Here is a 13,940-nt window from a genome sequence, read left to right on the forward strand (position 1 = left end):
AAATTTTTTTAATGAGCAGTCGTGGGGAAAGGGAGAAAGTCCTCCGTGCATATTGGAATAGTAAATGGTTCAAGCGAATGCAGTGCGACACTGCCCCGAAATGGGACCTGGGATCGGAGTGAGAAAATTGTTGGCCATAAAGAGGTTGGTAAACGGGCTCCTAAGGTTTGCAGGGCGGTTGCGGTCGCCAACAGTCTGGAAAATTTCGGCGGGGGAAGGACAGAGATACTTCGAGTTAAACTGGACAGAGGGACGTAGAAAACTCGACTAAAGGAAGATAGAGAGGCGCAGATAACGCAGTTGAAACGAGATAATGAGGCGCAGATAGTAGAGTTAAAGCAAGATGAAGACGCTCAAATAATTCAATTAAAACTGAATAGGTAAGCAAAACTTAATCAAGGATCATCATGGAATCCAATTAAAGCAGGAGCGAGCAAGCAGGACCGTGCGCAGACATCGATTAGAAACGGAGGTGTGAATAAGGGAAGAAAGGATCCGCGCTAATGTGGTACATATTAGCCAATTCCAGGTTCAAAGTAATGAAGTCTACTGAAAGACAGAGGCCGCGCTGCCACAGGAGAGGAAGTGAAACAAAAATGTAGCGACCTCCAGCCTCCAGTTCTGCACCGAGCAGGTAAACACAATAGAGCGAGCACAACAGATCACCCCAAATGCCTGCACGGGATTGAAAAATTAACGTCGCAATTAACTATGTAATGCGTGACTCCACAACGGAATCCTTGGGATAGATTCGGGGGAATTAGAGGCAGATGCCTGCGCTGATGTGATGGCCCGTCCCACTAACCACTGTGGAATGCCCGCCTTCGATCCAGGCAACGGAACATAGAATCCCTACAGTGCAGAAGGAGGTCATTTGGGCAATCGAGTCTGCACAGTCCCTCTGAAAGAGCCTCCTACCTGGGTAGGCCCAAACCCCACACTATGCCCATAACCGCACCTCGGGCCAATTTAGTATAGCCAATGCATCTAACCTGCACATCTTTGGAGTGTGGGAGGAAACAGGTGCACACGGAGGAAACCCACGGACATACGGGGAGAAAGTGCAAACTTCACACAGTGACCCGAGGCAGGAGTTGAACCCGGGGCGCTGGCGCACTGAGGCAGCGGTTCTAGCCACTGTGCCACCATGCCGTTGCCCCGATCCACCTACTGAGCCCCATCCCATCTCGATGAATCGCTTCACCACCCGTCCGTGGGACGAACATAATCCCAATGTGATTGACGTGGCACTCTACACTGTGACGTAACTCACCGCCATCGGTAAAGCAATTGGAAGTTTCGAACCCTACGTTTTTTGTTAAGAGATTGATCAATACCGCATTCTAAACGGCCTCGATGACAGAGAAGAAATCAAACTCGTTTTCCTGTGTTTAAGCCCCTCAATCCATTCTGCCGTACCCATCCCCCAAAATATGGCTGGGTCTCCTACCAGAAATATAACAGCCGCCCTGCCCGATATTGGGTATACTACGGATGACCCGGTGTGAGACGTAATAACTCTGAAAAAAAGAGGGGGGAAACATCCGACAGCTTTCGATTTTCGGCTCTGGACCCAATTGAATGGTGTTTTTAGGTAATTAAATCGCATATATATAGACGCACATCACCGGTCTACATGGATCCGTAACCTAATCGCACATGCCACTGACAGCGGTCGGAATGCGTGTAAAGATGTCAATCCAATAATAATGAAGATAACGAGGCCTGCGACATCCGTAAAATGATTCGTGCTTGGCAGGGAGACGTCAAACAGATGAGGGGAGCCTCATCTGATGAAGCGAATCCCATCCGCTTAGATCCGCACCCGACCCCGATTCGGCATACCGAGGGGGAAGGCGGATTGAGAGACAGGGATGTGCAGGGCACCTAACCCTGTATATCCACGCCAATCATAGATACAGGGAACCACAGTCATCTCAGAACCCTGAGATATTCCCAACCCCAAGAACAGGGAACAAGACAAAGCAATGCAGATATCAGCCCCCCTAAGCACAGTGTTATAATTGAGGTCAGATAGGCAATTTTGCGAGGAATATAAGGAACCGCCCAGCCAGAATCCACGGCTTCCATTCGATGCCACTGGAGCGAGCTGCCCGGCAAGCCACCATATCCCCGGTAGACAGCTCTGATGTCCCTTTCAGCTTGCATTCCGATTAGACTCCGGACTGGAAAGAAAACAAAGATACATAGAAGATAGGAGCAGGAGGAGGCCTTTTGGCCCTTCGAGCCTGCTTCATCGTTCATTGCGATCAAGGCTGATCATCCAGCTCAATATCAAATCCTGCTATCTCCCCATAGCCTTTGATCTCATTTTCCCCAAGTGCTATATCCAGCGGCCTCTTGAATATATTCAAAGATTTAGCATCAACTACTTCCTGTGGTAATGAATTCCACAGGCTCACCACTCTTTGTGTGAAGAAATGTCTCCTTATCTCTGTCCGAAATGGTTTAACCTGAATCCTCAGGCTGTGACCCCTGGTTCTGGACACACGCATCATTTGTAACATATCTTCCCTGCATCGACCCTCAATAGTCCTGTTAGAATTTTATAAGTCTCGATGAGACCACCCCTCATTCTCCTGAACTCCACAGATAAAAATCCCAACCTAGTCAATCTCTCCTCATATGAAAGTCCCGCCATCCCAGGAATCAGTCTGGTAAACTTTCGCTGCACTCCCTTGAGAGCAAGAACATCCTTCCTCAGAGAAGGAGACCAAAACTGCACACAATACTCCAAGTGTGGCCTCACCAAGGCCCTGTACAATTGTTGCAACACATCTCTCTTCTATAGTCGAAACCTCTTGCAATGAAGGCCAACGTACCATTAGCCTTCTTTACCGCCTGCTGCACCTGCATGCTTACCTTCAGCGAATAGTGCACAAGGACACCCAGGTCCCGCTGCCGACTCCCCTCTCCTAATTTGCAACCATTCAGAAAGCAATCTGCCTTCTGTTTTTACTTCCAAAATGATTAATCTCACACTTATCCAAATTATACTGCATCTACCATTGGTTTGCCCACACTCCCTACCTATCCAGGCCTTGCGGTAGGATCCCTGAAGTCTCGTCACGATTCACCCTCCCACCTAATTTGGTATCATCTGCAAACTTTGAGATGTTACAGTTTATTCCATCGTCCAAATCATTGATATATATTGTGAATAGCTGGGGTCCCAGCTCCGATCCCTGTGGCACCCCACTGGTTACTGCTTGCCAATTTGAAAAGGACCCATTAATCCCTACTCTTTATTTCCTGTCCGCCAACCAGTTTTCTATCTACCTCAATCCATTTCCCGCAATCCCATGCACTTTAATTTTGCGCAATATCTCTTAAATGGGACTATGTCAAACACATTGTGAAAGTCCAAATATACCACATCGACTGACTCCCTTCTGTCGACTGTACTGGTTACCTCTTCAAAGAATTCCAACAGATTTGTCAAGCATGATTTTCCCTTCATAAATCCATGCTGACGCTGACTGATCCTGCCACTGCCATCTAAATGTTCCGGTATAAAGTCCATGATAATGGATTCAAGCACTTTTCCCACTACCGATTTTACGCTTACTGGTCTATAATTCCCTGCTTTCTCTCGACCTCCCATTTTGAATATCGGAGTGACGTAGGCTACCCTCCAGTCTACAGGGACAGTTCCAGCGTCGATAGAATCTCGGACGAAAACCACCAATGCATCCACTATTTCCAGAGCCACTTCCTTAAGCACTCTGGGATGCATATTCTCAGGCCCTGGGGATTTATCGACCTTCAATCCCATCAGTTTTCCCAGCACCATTTCTCTACTAATGTTTATCTTCCTCAGTTCTTCCCTCTCACTAAACCTTTCATTCTCCAAAACTTCTGGGATCTGATTTGTGTCCACATTTGTGAAGTCAGAACCAAAGTATGTATTTAATTGCTCAGCCATTTCTTTGTGCCTTATTATGCATCTCCTGTTTCTGTCTGCAGTGGGCCTACATTTCTCTTTACCAATCTCTTTCTGTTCACATATCTGTAGAAACTCTTAGTATCAGTCTTTATGTTCCCAGCAAGCTTCATTTCGTACTGTACTTTCCCCTTCTTAATCAACCCCTTCGTCCCTCTGCTGAATTCTAAACTGCCCCCAATCCTTAGACCTATTACTTTTCTTGGCCAATCTGTGTATTTCTTCCTTGTATCGGATACTATTCCTAATTTCCTTTGTAAGCCATGGATTTGCCCTCTTACCCCCTTTGCGTTTGTGCCAGGCATGTATGAAGAGTTGCTGTAGTTCGTCCATGCGCTCCTTGATTATTTGTAATTGTCTACCTACTGTCATCCCTTTAAGTAACTCTCCCCAATCTATGAAGGCCAACTGACGCCTCATATACTCATAGTTCCCTTAATTAAGATCCAACACATTAGTCTCCGAATCAATACTGCACTCTCTATTTTAGTTTTAAAAATCTATCATGTTATGGTCGCTCATCCCCAAGGGGTCTCGTACAGCCAGATTGGCAATGATTCCCTTCTCATTGCACAGTACCCAGTCTAAGGTGGCCCGCTCTCTAGTTGGTTCCTCCACATATTGGTCAAGAAAGCCATCCCGTATGAACTCCGGGAGTTCCTCCTCTAAGGCATTGTGGCTAATTTCATTTGACCAACCTATGACTGATGGAAAAAAGGCAATGACAGGTGAGGACCTTGAGATGATTGTTATCACTAAGGAGGTAGTGATGGGCAAGCTAGTGGGGCTAAAGGTAGACAAATCTCCTGGCCTTGATGGAATGTATCCCAGAGTGCTAAAAGTGATGGCAAGGGAAATTGCAAATGCACTAGTGATAATTTTCCCGGCGGATTAGAAATTAGGAAACGTGACACCACTGCATAAAAAAGGAGGTAGGCAGAAAGCGGGTAATTACTGGTCAGTTAGCTTAACTTCGGTAGTAGGGAAGATGCTAGAATCTATCAAAAAGGAAGAAATAGCGAGGCATCAGGATGAAAATTGTCCCATTGGGCAGACGCAGCATGGGTTCTTAAAGGGTTGGTCGTGCCTACCTAATTTAGTGCAATTTTCTGAGGACGTTACCAGTGCGTTAGATAACGGGGAGCCAAAGGATGTGATATATCTAGATTTCCAGAAAGCCTTTGACAAGCTGCCACACAAAAGGTTGCTGCATAAGATAAAGATGCGTGGCATTAAGGGTAAAGTAGTAGCATGGATAGAGGATTGGTTAATTAGTAGAAAGCAAAGAGTGGGGATTAATGGGTGTTTCTCTTGTTGGCAATCAGTAGCTAGTAGTGTCCCTCAGGGATCAGTGTTGGGCCCACAATTGTTCACACTTTACATAGATGATTTGGAAATGGGGACCAAGGGCAATGTGTCCAAGTTTGCAGACGACACTAAGATGAGTGGTAAAGCAAAAAGTGCAGAGGATACGGGAAGTCTGAAAATTGATTTGGATAGGTTAAGTGAATGGGCTATGGTCTGGCAGATGGAATACAATGTTCATAAATGTTAGGTTATCCATTTTGGTAAGAATAACAGCAAAAGGGAGTAGTATTTAAATGATAAAATATTAAACGTGCTGCTGTGCAGAGAGACCTGGGTGTGCTAGTGCATGAGCCGCAAACAATTGGTTTACATTTGCAACAGCTGATTAAGAAGGCGAATGGAATTTTGTCCTTCATTGCTGGAGGGATGGAGTTTAAGACTAGAGAGGTTATGCTGCAATTGTAGAAGGTGTAAGTGAGACCACACCTGGAGTATTGTGTTCAGTTTTGGTCTCCTTCCCTGAGAAAGAGCGTACTGGCGCTGGAGGGTGTGCAGAGGAGATTCACTAGGTTAATCCCAGATCTGAAGGGGTTGGATTACGAGGAGAGGTTGAGTAGACTGGGACTGTTCTCTTTGGAATTTAGGAGGATGAGGGGCATCTTATAGAAACATATAAAATTATGAAGGGAATAGGTAGGCTAGTTTCGGCAGGTTGTTTCTACTGGCGGGTGAAAGCAGAACGAGGGGACAGAGCCTTAAAATAAGGGGAAGTAGATTTAGGACTGAGTTTAGGACGAACTTCTTCACCAAAAGGGTTGTGTATCTATGGAGTTTCTTGCCCAGTGAAACAGTTGAGGCTGCTTCATAAATGTTTTTGAGATAACGATAGATAGTTGTTTGAAGAAGAAAGGGAGTAAGGGTTATTATGTTCGGGCCGGAAAGAGGAGCTGGGTCCACAAAAGAACAGCTATGATCTCATTGAATGGCGGAGCAGGGTCAGGGGCCCGATGGCCTACTCATGCTCCTAGTTCTTATGCTCTTATGTTATGTGAAGATTAAAATCACCCATGATTACCGATATTCCTTGATTACATGCATCTCTAATTTCTTGTTTAATGACATTCACAACCTCACCAGTGCAGTTTGGGGGTCTATACATGACATCCACTAATGTTATTTGTCCCTTGGTCTTTCTCAACTCTTCCCATACAGATTCCACATTGTCAGAGCTAACGTTGTGAGGCCTCTCCAACTTCATTGTGCAATGCAAACTGGGATATTGTACGTAGAACCCTGATACAACGCGGTGTAGGAGGCCGGTGCGTCCAGTTCCTTGGTAGGACACAGGAGGATCCTGCACTCCTCTCAACACATCCCCGACCTCGGCCGTACCTGGCCGACTAGGAAAACAAAAGTGCTGAGTAGCTTCACAGAACACACAGGAGGGTTAATAAACTGACTTATTAGAATTTCGATTAAGATATTGCCACCGCACTATCTTGGTTAAACTTCACCTCTGGCGCCTCTTCGTGTACGCTAAAGGAGAAGTCAGAATGTGCAATTCACCTAACAAGCACACCATTCGGTATATGTGGAAGGAAACCGGAGCACACGGAGGAAACCCACGCAAAAACGGGGAGAACATGCAGACTCCGCACAGATGGTGACCCAAGCCAGGAGTCGAATCTAGGTCCCTGGCGCTATGAAGGAAACAGTGCTAAACACTGTGACACCGTGCTACCCATCATTTATTAAAGCAAGGAGTCCTGCACCCCGTCGCATCAATTAACAATTCCCCCAAATGGCCGGTGAGAAAACTAGACTGTTCCTCAAGGTTCACCAACGGCGACTCAGGACTGGACCAGACCACCCCGGGCACGACCCCAGAGTGGCGACCTGCCTTTACGCCATTTGGAGAAGGCCCTCCACGCCAATTTTTTTCGCTGTTGGATATTAGCAGCGGTTTCCGACCGATTCCCTTAGATCACCACTGTCAGTATCAGTTTGCCTTTACATTCCAGGGCGTGTCAGCCCCAGTGTTTCCACAACTCCCTCTCGATATTCCACCACCGATTGGCCAATGGCCTGGAACTCTTCTCCAAGACACAATGTCTGGTGCCGTATGTGGACGATCTCCTCTTACAAACTGAAAACAGAGTTAATACCTCAAACTATTGAAGGGACTGCTGAAGCTCCTCAAAACATCAGGATTCAAGGCGAATCGCAAGACAGCCCAAATCATGTCCAACGTCAACAACTTGGGTCCGGTAGTGACCGAGGGCATGCACGAGATTCAAAGGAAGTGAATTCAAAGGAACCTCAAGAGTGTACTTCCAAAATACCACCAGCACATCCCCTGTCCCATCAAAGGCGACAACACTCTTGACTACTCAAAAATTAAGGGCACCTACCGTTCCATCCCCCGAACGTACCATGGGAAATCAGATCCTTCTCCCGGCATACAAGCAGAAACTCAAGCGGGAGAATCCAGCCAAGAAGGTCGTGCAGGGCTACTGCGAGGAACCAGAAGAGCTCTTACTTGACTGCTTAGATACAGTGGACCGGTCCATATTTAAGAACTCAGCGACCAACTTAAATGAGTGTGCCAGCACCGTAACAGACTTCATCAGCAAATGTGTGGGCCACTGCGTGCCAAGGAAAGCAGCACTTCCGATCCCCAACCGGAAACTATGGCTCAATCGGAGATTGACTCCCTACTAAAGGACAGATCTGAAGCTTTCAAGACAGACGACCCTGACTTACACAAGAAATCCAGATACGACCTCCGCAAAGCCATCCGAGATGCCAAGAGAGAATATCAAATCAAGCCAGAGTCACAGACAGACTCTCAGCGGTTGTGGCCAGGTCAAAACAACATAATGCGCTCCAAAGCGAAGCCGAGCAGTAACTCCGGCAGCAGCGCACTCCTCCCCAATGAACTCAATGCCTTCTCTTCTCGGGTCGAGCAGGTAACCAAAACCCCGCTGTCGAGTGCCCCAGCAGCCCATAATTCACCCATAGTGGGTATCACAGCTTCCGAAGTCAGATCGCCCTTCCTGAAAGTGAACCCTCGGAAGGCGACGGGGCCGGACGGGACCCCTGGTCGTGCACTCAGAGCCTGCGCGGACCAGCTGGCAGAGGTGTTCGCGGACATCTTTACCCTGTCCCTTCTCCATTCCGAGGAACCCACCTGTTTCAAGAAGACCACCATCATACCTGTGCCAAACAAGAACCAGGCAACGTGCCTCAATCACTACCATCCAGTGGCCCTGACTTCAGTCGTAATGAAGTGCTTTGAGAGTTTGATCATGAAGCGCATCACCTCCATTCTCCCAGAACGCCTTAACCCACTGCAATTCGCATACCGTCGCACCCTGTCCTCATCAGTCGCCATTCCCCTGGCCCTACACAAGGACTCCTACATCAGGCACCTATTTATTGACGACAGCTCCGCCTTCAATACCCAATCCCAGCCAAGCTCATATAAGCTCTAAAATCCATAACTTGGCTCCCCACTCTGCAACTGGATCCTCGATTTTCTGACCAACAGACCACAAACAGTAGGAATGAACAACAACACCTCCTCCACAATAGTCCTCAATACCGAGGCCCCACAAGGCTGCATACTTACCCCCCTACTCTACTCCCTGTACACACACAACTCTGTGGCAAAATTTGGTGCCAACTCTATCTCCATGTTTGCTGAAGATACGATACGACAAAAGTGTGAGGTGTTTCATTTTGGAAGGAATAACACGAAGACAGAGAGAGTACTGGGCTAATGGTAAGATGCTTGGCAGTGTGGATGAGCAGAGAGATCTCGGTGTCCATGTGCATAGATCCCTGAAAGTTGCCACCCAGGGTGAGAGGGTTGTTAAGAAGGCATACGGTGTGTTAACTTTTATTGGTAGAGTGATCGAGTTTCGGAGCCATGAGGTCATGTTGCAGCTCTGGTGCGGCCGCACTTGGAGTATTGCGTGCAATTCTGGTCACCGCATTATAGGAAGGAGGCGGAAGCATTGGAAAGGGTGCAGAGGAGTTTTACCAGAATGTTGCCTGTTATGGAGGGAAGATCTTATGAGGAAAGGCTGCGGGACTTGAGGCTGTTTTTTTAGAGAGAAGAATGTTAAGAGGTGACTTAATTGAGGCATACAAGATGGTCAGAGGATTGGATAGGGTGGACAGTGGACAGTGAGAGCCTTTTTCCTCGGAAGATGATGTCCAACACGAGGGGACATAGCTTTAAATTGAGGGGAGATAGATATAGGACAGATGTCAGAGGTAGGTTCTTTACTCAGAGAGCAGTAAGGGCGTGGATAGCCCTGCCTGCAACAGTAGTGGACTCGCCAACACTAAGGGCATTTAAATGGTCATTGAATAGACATATGGATGATAAGGGAATAGTGTAGATGGGCTTTAGAGTGGTTTCACAGGTCGGCGCAACATCGAGGGCCGAAGGGCCTGTACTGCACTTTAATGTTCAATGTTCTATATTCTATGTTTATTGCTAAAGAGCTGGTCATTGACTTCAGGAAACAAAGTACAGGAGACACCCCTCTCAGCATCACCTGGGCCGAGGTGGAGATGGTTAGCAGTTTCAAATTCCTAGGGGTACACATCTCCAAAAATCTGTCTGGTCTACCCACTTCGACGCTACCACCAAGAAAGCACAACAGCGCCTATACAACCTCAGGAAACTATGGAAATTCGGCATGTCCACATTAACCCTTACCAACTTTTACAGATGCACCATAGAAAGCATCCTATCTCGCTGCATCACAGCCTGGAATGGCGACTGCTCGGCCCAGGACCGCAAGAAACGTCAGAGATCGTGAACACCTCACAGTCCATCACACGAACCTGCCTCCCATCCATTGACTCCACCTACACCTCCCGCTGCCTGGGGAAAGCGGCCAACATAATCAAAGACCCCTCCCAACCAGCATACACCCTCTTCCAACTTCTTCCATTGGACAGGAGATACAGAAGTCTGAGAAAATGCACGAACAGACTCAAAGCAGGTTCTCCCCGTTGGTACCAGACTGCTACGTGGCCCTCTTATGGACTGGCCACATTAACACTACGGGTATGCTTCCCCCGATGCCGGTGTTATGCAGATACATTGTATACCTTGTGTTGCCCAATTCTGTAGTTTATTTTCTTCCCTTTTCTTCCCATGTACTTAATGATCTGTTGAGCTGCTCAAGAAAAATAATTTTCACTGTACCTCGGTACACGTGACAATAAACACATCCAATCCAATCCAATTGAGTCTCTAACAGGCCTTCCCCTATACAAGGTCGCCAGCTCGCTACTCTCCTTCCTCGGCTTGCTGGGTGACTGTTGAAACCATATCGACGGTTTTGCCACCAAATTTCTGAGCTGCTCGGTAAAAACAACTCCTCAAGCTGGACAGAGAGACGGTTTCAGAACTAAAACAAACCTTAGCACAAGCCCCGGTCTTCCAAGTGCCTGATCCTGAATATCCTTTTGCACTTGAGGTAGTGGCCACTAGCACCAGATTGGCACCGGGCTCCTTCAGGAATGACACGGCGACTGCACAAGAGCATACACCTCCCGCATTCTTACCCATTTGGAACAAAGCTTCTCGGTCTGCGAGACATATCTGATATCAGACTTTTGGACAGTGCACCATTTTAGCTATATAGTCGGGTTACAATACCTCACCATCCTCACCGAACCGCCCCCCCCCCCCCCCATACAACAACTGTCAGGCGGCCGTACCAAAGATGAGACGGTGAGACAGTTGAGGATAGCATAATGGACACACACTCGAGGGCCCAGACATTGCAGTGAAGCATACCCGCGTCCCCATTGCCCAAGAAAACAACAAATCCAGGGAACAGGAGCCCACTAATGCCGACAATAAATGACCCCAAGGGGCCATATCTGCACGAAAAATAGGGGAACGAAGGGAATCAGCCAGAATATCACACCCTCAAAATCTATGTAGACGGATCTTGACACGAATCAACACCAGCCTCCCGGATTGGCGTGATCCACTGCAGTTCCCGACTGCTGCAACAAGTCCACAGCAGACGCCATCTCCCCGGCCCGGCACTCAACACTGGAACCTAAATAACAAAGACAACAATGTCAGACTCCTATTTATTGACTGCAGCTCAGTCTTCAACTGTATTATTCCGACGAAACCAATCTCCAAACCACGTGGCCTTGGCCTCGGCTCCTCCCTCTGTGACTGGATCCTAAACTTCCTAACCCACAAACCACAATCCGTAAGGATAGGCAACAGCACCTTCTCCACGATCATCCTCAGTGCCGGTGTCCCACAAGGCTGTGTCCTCAACCCCCTATTATACTCCTGAAACGCCTATGACTGTGTGGGGCTGTTTAGCACAGGGCTAAATCGCTGGCTTTGAAAGCAGACCAAGGCAGGCCAGCTTCACGGTTCAATTCCCGTAACAACCTCCCCGAAAAGGCGCCGCAATGTGTCGACTAGGGGCTTTTCACAGTAACTTCATTGAAGCCTACTTGTGACAATAAGCGATTTTCAATTTTCAATTTCAAATTCCCCTCTGACTCGATTCTCAAATTTGTTGATGACACCACCGCAGTGGGTCGGATTTCATATAATGACGTGACAGAGTACAGGAATGAGATAGAGAATATGATGAACTGGTTCGAAGAAATATCTCCCTCAATGTCAACAAAACGAAGGAGATTGTCATCAACTTCGGAAGCGTAGTGGAGAACATGCCCCTGTCTACATGAATGGGAACGAAGTAGAAAGGGTCGAGAGCTTCAAGTTTTTAGGTTTCCAGATTAGCAACAACCTTCCTGGTCTCCCCAAGCCGACAATATAGTTAAGAAAGCCAACCAACGACTCTACTTTCTCAGAAGACTAAGGAAATGTGGCATGTCAGCTACGACTCTCACCAAATTTTACAGATGCAACATTGAAAGCTCTCTTTCTGGTTGTATCGCAGCTTGGTATGGTTCCTGCTGTGCTCAAGACCTATACAACTGTAACATGACCTGACATGCCGACACTTGTACTCAATACCCCGTCCGATGAAGGCATGCTGTATGCCTTCTCGACCACTCTATCGACCTGCGTTGCCACATTCAGGGTACAATGGACCTGAACTCCCAGATCTCTCTCTACATCAATTTTCCCCAGGACCCTTCCATTGACCGTATAGTCCGCTCTTGAATGAGATCTTCCAAAATGCATCACCTCGCATTTGCCTGGATTGAACTCCATCTGCCATTTCTCTTCCCAACTCTCCAATCTATCTATATCTCGCTGTATTCTCTGACAGTCCTCCTCGCTATCTGCAACTCCACCAATCTTCTGCATCATCTGCAAACTTGCTAATCAGGCCACCTATACCTTCGTCCTGATCATTTATGTATATCACAAACAGCAGTGGCCCGAGCACGGATCCCTGTGGAACACCACTAGTCACCTCTCTCCATGTTGATAGACTCCCTTCCACCACTACGCTCTGTCCCCTCTTGTCCAGCAAGTTCTTTATCCATCTAGCTAGTACACCCTGAACCCCATTCGACTTCACTTTTTCCATGAACCTGCCATGGTAAACTTTATCAAACGCCTTACTGAAATCCATGTAAATGACATCTACAGCCCTTCCCTCTTAAATTAACTTTGTCACTTCCTCCAAAGAATTCTATTAGGTTTGTACGACAATGACATTCCGTGCACAAAACCATGCTGCCTATCACCGATACGTCTATTTTCTTCCAAATGTGAATATATCCTATCCCTCAGTATCTTCTCCAACAGTTTGCCCACCACTAACGTCAAGCTCACAGGTCTATAATACCCTGGATTATCCCTGCTACACTTCTTAAACAAAGGGACAACATTAGCAATTCTCGAGTCCTCCGGGACTTCACCCGTGCTCAAGGATGCTGCAAAGATATCTGTTAAGGCCCCAGCTATTTCGTCCCTCGCTTCCCTCAGTAACCTGGGATAGATCCCATCCGGACCTGGGGACCTGTCCACCTTAATGCATTTTTGAATACCCAAAACTTCCCCCTTCCTTATGCCGACTTGACCTAGACTATTAAACATCCACCCCTAGCCTCAACATCCGTCACGTCCCTCTCCTTGGTGAATACCGATGCAAAGTACTCAGTAAGAATCTCACCCATTTCCTCTGACTCCACGCATAAGTTCCCTCTTTTGTCTTTGAGTGGGCCAATCCTTTCTCTAGTTACCCTCTTGTTCCTTATATACGAATAAAATGCTTTGGGATTTTCCTTATCCCTGTGAGCCAAAGGTATTTCATGATCCCTTTTAGCCCTCTTTATTGCACGTTTGAGATTTGTCCTACTTTCCCGATATTCCTCCAAAGCTTCATCAGTTTTAAGTCGCCTAGATCTTATGTATGATTCCTTTTTCATCTCAGCTAGTCTCACAATTCCACCTGTCATCCATGGTTCCTTAATCTTTCCATTTCTATCCCTCATTTTCACACGGACATGTCTGTCCTGCACTCTAATCAACCTTTCCTTAAAAGACTCCCACATTTCAAATGTGAATTTACCCTTAAACAACTGCTCCCAATCCACATTCCCTAGCTCCTGCCGATATTTGTTATACTTGGCCTTTCCCCAACTTAGCACTCTTCTTTTAGGACCACTCTCGTCTTTGTGCATG

The sequence above is a fragment of the Scyliorhinus torazame genome, chromosome 26 (genome assembly GCF_047496885.1).
Source record: "Scyliorhinus torazame isolate Kashiwa2021f chromosome 26, sScyTor2.1, whole genome shotgun sequence".
Taxonomy (NCBI): Eukaryota; Metazoa; Chordata; class Chondrichthyes; order Carcharhiniformes; family Scyliorhinidae; genus Scyliorhinus; species Scyliorhinus torazame.